The sequence below is a fragment of the Equus przewalskii genome, unplaced genomic scaffold, assembly GCF_037783145.1.
Source record: "Equus przewalskii isolate Varuska unplaced genomic scaffold, EquPr2 ChrUn-13, whole genome shotgun sequence".
NCBI lineage: Eukaryota > Metazoa > Chordata > Mammalia > Perissodactyla > Equidae > Equus > Equus przewalskii.
In genome coordinates, this window is record NW_027228750.1 from 12,838,012 (window position 1) to 12,845,150 (window position 7,139).

The 7,139-nt window shown below is 43.0% G+C and overlaps 1 pseudogene; it reads left to right on the forward strand.

The window, feature by feature from the left end:
- The first annotated feature begins 2,995 nt into the window (after nucleotides 1–2,995).
- LOC103551789 (myosin-9 pseudogene) lies at nucleotides 2,996–4,655 on the forward strand (annotated as a pseudogene).
- Nucleotides 4,656–7,139: the final 2,484 nt, after the last annotated feature.

Sequence of the window (7,139 nt, forward strand, 5' to 3'; positions counted from 1 at the left end):
TATACAAGCTAGTCTCATCTTCATTATTCGCTAGAAATTTTCACCAATTATTGCATAACCTCCTATGTTTTGCTATTATTTTGTTTTGGCTTTTGAGGGGAAGTGAGGTTTAGAGCTATAAAATGGTCAATATTTGGGTAATTATCAATAGCTCACCAGTTTTTCCAGACTGAAAACCTCAGTAATTTGTGAACTCTCCTCCTACAATTGAAATGACATCATGGACTGGTTAAATTTATTATTGTGGCTATGTTTTGAAAGAAAAAATATTAAGTTTTAAAAGTTAATAAGATCAATAAGATGTAATTCTAGCCTTGTGGAGCTCACAATCTAGATAAAAAAAAGAAAAAGCAAGGACTATAGTATGAGGTAGACAATTTAGTGCCCTAAAAAGTACAAAGGGTATTCTTTGCATTAAAAGGAATGAGGATTTTTATAATGATTGATTATAAAATTGTATAATCAATTTACAATATATATAATTTTTATATATATAACGTATATTATATATAATATATAATATAATATATATATATAATTTATAATAATTGTTTCATAGAAAATGAGGTATTTGAGATGTGACCTAAATGGATAGAATATAGTCAGAGGGGAGAAAAGAAGTCAGCAAAAGAAGCATACTCATGGGAGAACAGGGATCACTTAGTAAAAATAAAATACCAATAAGACATACAAGGATGAGTGACAAGATATTTAGCTAATATGTTCTATCCAGAATGTTCTTAATATCCATTCACTCTTGCTTTCTATTTGCTCTAAAGCCATTGTAACCTGAGCCTTTATTCTCATACTTTGATATTAATTAAGCTTCCTAATTGGACTCCATTGCTCTTAGACACTGTTCACTTGAATGTCTTCAAAAACAAGTTTCAGATATGTCTTCCAAAATGATACTACTAATATGTTTGTACTCATTTAAAAATAACATTCACTCCTTATTTTCTCAAAGTTCACCAAAGCTGAGTCAAATCATCTTCTCAAAATTATTATTCATTCCTCTGTTGTAAGAAAACTATATTCTTTACACAACTATGCTCACCACTCCCAGAATATTATGCCATGTTCTACCAATCCTCAATTCCCCCAGCCATCCCATACATACACCTGGAATGCCTGTGTTCTTTCCTCAAAATCCAGATCAGTTTTCATCATTAGAATTAAACCATTCCTTATCATCCTAGTTGTCATTCATTTATTCATCCATTTATTTAATCATATTTAACAGTATTTATTGAATGTCTGTTATATGCAAGGATCTGTGATATGCATAAAGGATTTCATTTTTTTCCAGCTTTCATAATGCTTTTGTGAAAAATTAAACAATGTGCATATTTACGCCCTCTTCCTCTAAGTTTATAGTCTTTACTGTCTATTCCATGCATTTGTACTTTTCTTTCATGTGAACTCTTTGGAATCTGATGTGAAATCAATATATAAACATAATAATGTCTACCAACTTTAAAGAGAAAAATATCACTAAAACTCTCATCATCCTCACACCTTCACTCATTTTCTTACTACTCTTAGAACTCTGCCACCATAATCTAGGCTAGTCTACTGGAGAATAGGAGACACAGAGTCCCATCAACCTCTTTATCCAAACTGACAGTCATTCTAATTATACAAGGCATGTGAATGAGGCCATCCTAGGCCAATAAGTCACCATATGTTGAAGTTCCTAAAGAATTCAAAGGAAAATAAATCTACATGCAATTGACCCTGGGGAAATACTGGCAGATATTTAAGCTTCACTCTGTAGATGAATGTAACACTGTAGTTTCAAATGCAAAGAATAGTTATATATGTTCATAGAAAAAATGCAGAATGTATTAATCTGGTCTCTTTCAGAAAAAAAAAATACCTAAAATTTACTCTGAATCTGTGTATAAATATATCTAAGGTAATATATCTATGATAAGAGAAAACAGGAACCAAAGCTTTACCTAAAAACTGCATACTACCTGGTATAATAACTTCTTTTTTCTCTTATTTAAAGATAAATATACCTAAGACCTTTCTTAAAGATATAAAATATTACAGTGACAGTTGAGGCACAACATATCATAGAAACCCTCATGGTTCCCATTCATTTCCCTTCTAATCAGAGGTAATCACTATTTAAAAGCTGATGTAAAAGCCTTCTCAACTACTTCTTAAAATATTTTTAGAAAATATGTGTATATATATTTCTTTTTTCATAGAACACGGTACTCTTTATTGTGATGCTCAGTGGAAACGTGTAAACCAGCTTACTGTAGTGGTGGCAGCTGTGACACATGCTAAGGCACTTTCATAATATAAAAAATGGGGTGGGGGGTGGGAGCTCCATTCACTCCTTTGTGACAGCAACTGGGACCTGAATTCAGAGCTTTTTAGGCATTCTTAGCCTTTATGTATCTTCATGATTTGTTGAGAGTTTCTTTAAAAAAAAAAAGCCTTCTTTGCCATAAGCAAGTCTAAATGTAGCAATATACAAAACAGTTAGAAATACAGGTAAATTCAGCAACAAGTCTAGACCAGTGTAGGAGAAGCTACTGTCCTCTAAACATGGTTCCAAAGGAAAGACAGCAGTAAAGACTTAGAATTTTATCATTTATTACAAAAAGGGGTGGGGGGGGGGAAGAAAATCTTTTTTTTTTTCCTTTCAAAAACATCTGTGCAGATGGCAGATTTTAAAACCATACTGAGTCAATGGTGCAGATCAACTACCTCGGGGCCCTAGTACTCCAGTAGTTTCAAGATGGTGTGGGAGGACCACCGGCCCTTTCTGATTCTCTGGCTGTCAGACTTGGGACAAATCCCTTAACCATTAAATATATTTGGTTCCCAAGAGTGTTGGGAGAAGCCACTGCTGGCCTTTCCAGCTTGGCCCCTAGGCAAAACGAGAAGAACTCTTTCAAGGAACAGCTGGAGAAGACAGAGGAGGCCAGCAGAACCTCGAGAAGCCAATTGCCAACCTCCAGGCCTAGGTGACCATATGAAGAAGAAGATGGAGGATGGCGTGGGGTGCCTGCAAACTGCAGAGGAAGCCAAGAGGAAGCTCCCGCAGGAGCTAGAGGGGCTGGGCAGCGTTATGAGCAGCGAGTGGCCGCCCATGATAAGCTGAAGAAGACCAGACATGGCTGCAACATGAGCTAGATGACCTGCTCGTAGACGTGGACCACCAGCGGCAGAGCGCCTCAAACCTAGAGAAGAAGCAGAAGTTTGACCAGCTCTTAGCCGAGCAGTGGACTGTCTCCACCAAGTATGCCAAGGAGCCTGACCCGGCCGAGGGGGAGGCCGGTGAGAAGGAGACCAAGGCGCTGTTGCTGGTCCCGGCCCTGGTGGAAGCCTTGGAGCAGAAGGTGGAGCTGGAACAGTTCCACAAACAGTTCCGCCTGGCGATGGAAGATGTCCTGAGCTCCAAGGACAACGTTGGCAAGAGGGTCTTCAAGTTGGAGAAGCCCACGCGGGCCCTGGAGCAGCAGGAGGAGGAGATGAAGCCCCAGCTGGAAGAGCTGAAGGATGAGCTGCAGGCCACCCAGGACATCAAGCTGTGGCTGGAGGTGAACCTGCAGGCCGTGAAGGCCCAGTTCCAGCAGGACCTGCAGGGCCGCGACGAGCAGAGTGAGGAGAAGCAGGAGCAGCTGGTCAGATGGGTGCGGGAGATGGAGGCAGAGCTGGAGGATAAGCAGCAGTGCTCGACGGCAGTGGCAGCTCGGAAGAAGCTGGAGATGGACCTGAAGGGCCTAGAGGCCCACATCAACTCTGCCAACAAGAACCAAGAGGAAGCCATCAAACAGCAGCTGCGGCAAAGGCCAAGGAGAACGAGAAGAAATTGAAGTGCGTGGAGGCCAAGATGATTCAGCTGCAGGAGGAACTGGAAGCTGCCAGCGTCTGAGCGCCAGCCCCAGCAGGAGGAGGACGAGCTGGTTGACGAGACTGCCAACAGCGGCCACAAAGGAGCCCTGGCATTGGAGGAGAAGTGGCGCCTGGAGGCCCGCATCGCCCCGCTGGAGGAGGAGCAGGGCAACACGGAGCTGGCGAACGACCAGCAGCAGAAGGCCAGCCTGCAGATGGACCAGATCAACACCGCCCTGAACCTCGAGCGCAGTCACTTCCAGAAGACGAGAATGTACGGCAGCAGCTGGAGCGCCCGGACAAGGAGCTCAAGGTCAAGCTGCAGGAGATGGAAGGCACCGTCAAGTCCCAGTCCAAGGCCTGCATCACTGCCCTGAAGGCCAAGATGGCGTAGCTGGAGGAGCAGCTGGACAAAGAGACCGTGGAGCGCCAGGCGGCCTACAGGCCCGTGCAGAGGGCCGAGAAGAAGCTGAAGGGCATGCTGTTGCAGGTGGCTGATGAGCGGAGGAGCGCGGAGCAGTGCAAGGACCAGGTGGACAAGGCGTCCACCCACCTGAAGCCGCTGCAGCGGCAGCTGGAGGAGGCCCGGTGGACCCAGGCCTCCGCACGAACCCCCAGCGCGAGCTGGAGGCCGCCGCCGGCAGGAACCACGAGGTCAGCTCGCTGGGGAATACGCTCAGGCATGGGGACCTGCTGTTTGCCGTGCCCCACCGGCTGGCCTGGAAAGCTACTGAAGACGGCTCCACCAAAAGATAGACAGCAAGGCCGACGGGGCTGAGGCCAAAGCGGCCGAATAACCACGTCTCCTGCTGCCCAAGACGGAGGGGCGACCGACCAAGGGACGACTCCACCTCCTCTTCGTAGCCCCTGCAGCACCCCGTCCACCCTCTTGGCACTGCTGTGACCGTGACCCCTACTCCATCCCCCCAGGCCAGGGGATCTCAGGCCTGCATATCCCTGTCTGCCCCCCAGGCCATGAGGAGGGCGTTTGGCCCCTACAGCTGCCCTCCCACCCCCAGAATCTGATACCAAAGAGTAAGGGTCCTCAGCTCCTCCCCGGGAGCAGAGTGACCAGCAGGATCCTTGGCCCTCTCTTGCCAAAAAGCACAAGATGTTGAGGCAAGGAGGGCAGGCCACCGGGGATGGGCAAGAGAGTTTTCTACGAATCTATTTTTCTTCAGACTAAGGAGTTTTGCTAGCCCGACACCTAGGAAGAGTCATCACCTTCTCCTGCCTCCGCCACCAGTTCCTCCCTTCTCCCCTCCTTTGCTGTTGGCAATCACACACGGTGACCTCACACCCTTTGCCCCTTTGGACCCCTACTCCTGTGGGCTCTGGGTGGTCTGGCAAGAGCATGCCCAGGACCCCACCTCTGTGCACAGCATGCTGGGAGCAGGGAGGGAGGGAAATTCCTCCCCACCCCTGTGGGCAGTGCCACTGTCCCCTTCTTGCTTCTAAACTGTCTCAAGTGCAGTGATGGCCCCTTCCCTCCTTTGCCGAGGGCAGCCCATCCTGCACAGCGATGCTGTGGGGCCGAGCAGATTCATATATTACATATATTAATAACTCTAAAATCCTAATATAATTTTTATTTGTTTATAACATTAACCAAATGCATCATGCACAAATATATCTATTTTAATGGTCTTTGTTTCCAAATTTTCTCTGATCCACATATGTAAGAGCACGTCTTAGAGTTTCTCTGTTGTAGATAGAGAATATACCTACAACCGGAGTTGCTTAATCTTGGACCCACAGAAGGGTTACCGTGTTCTGCTAAGCAGAATGCCTAATACCCAGTTTTAGGTCATTGTTGCCTATGTGAAGAGTGCTGCTCTGTGACGTGAATGAAGTTTGTGATCCTCTTGGTTCTACTTAACGGACCTACTCAGACACTGCAAATTTGCTTTTCAGAACGTGCGCAGGTAAATGGACTTCCACCAGCTGTGTGAACACCCATTCTTAATGCCCTCTGCTATTGCTGATGTTGACAGACCTCAAAAAATTCTGACAATCTAGAGGTTATAAAGTGATATGTGATTCATTTGTGTTTAATCATAACTAATAAGCTAAATGTATTTTTCTTGTTTATTTGCATTTACATTTTCTCTGCTGAAAGTGCCTAGGCCTACCCTTTTCCCTCTTTCAGTGAAATTATATGTTCTTTTAAAATGTATTTTTTGGGAATTTTTATATATTTTGGATCCAAGTCCTTTGACTCATATATAAATTATAAATATTCATTAATGTAATTATTTAATAAAATACAAGAATTTTAGAATGGAAAACTAATATTTAGCATTTATATAGTTTTTCCACATATCACAAAATATATTGATAATTTGATGGTTTTACCACCCTACATTAATTAGATTTGGGCTTGGATAAACTTTATGTATTTCTGACAAACATTTTATGTAGTTCTATATTTTTTTATATTTGAATGCGAACACTTCAACTAGTTCATGTTTAAAAATTATTGTTTGTCCTCTCTGAAGGACTTCCAAATTCTTTATAGAGCTGTGATTTTGAAACAAGAAATAAACAATTCTGAAAGAAAGGCAGATGAGGTTGAGAACAAGTGACCTGCATCGTTGCCTCTGGGTACTGTAAACTGATGCTCAATTATAAACAAAGGGTGTGATATTTGTGGTATATTGTAAATGAGAGTTCAAAAGAAAATGGTTAAATAAGAAGGTTGTGTATTGGACAAAAAGTTAGTGTAGTTCCTAGCTAGCAGATTTTGCTCAAGAGCACTGTAACCTTACTTGAAAAACATTCCTTTCATGTTTTTTAAATGGACACATTTAAATTTGGCTTCCATTCAGAGAGCATAGTCCTTTAAAACTATTTCAGTGTTATTCAGCATAAGAAAGAAATGATCTATCAAGCCAAGAAAAGACATGGAGGAACCTGAAATGTATATTACTAAGTGAAAGAAGCCAATCTGAAAAGCTACATACTATGATTCCAACTATGTAACATTCTGCAAAAGGCAAAACTATGGCAACAGTAAAAAGATCAGTGGTTGCCCGGGATTGGGGAGGGGAATGGCTGAATACATGGAGCACAGAGAATTTTTAGGGTAGTGAAAACAGTCTGTATGATACCATAATGATGAATACATGTCATTATACATTTGTTCATAGCCATAGACTATACAACTCCAAGAATGAACTTTTCTCTAAACAATGAACTTTGGGTGATCATGATGTGTCAACGTAGGTTTATCACCTGTAACAAATGCACCACTCTGGTGGGGCATGTTGATGATGAGGCAA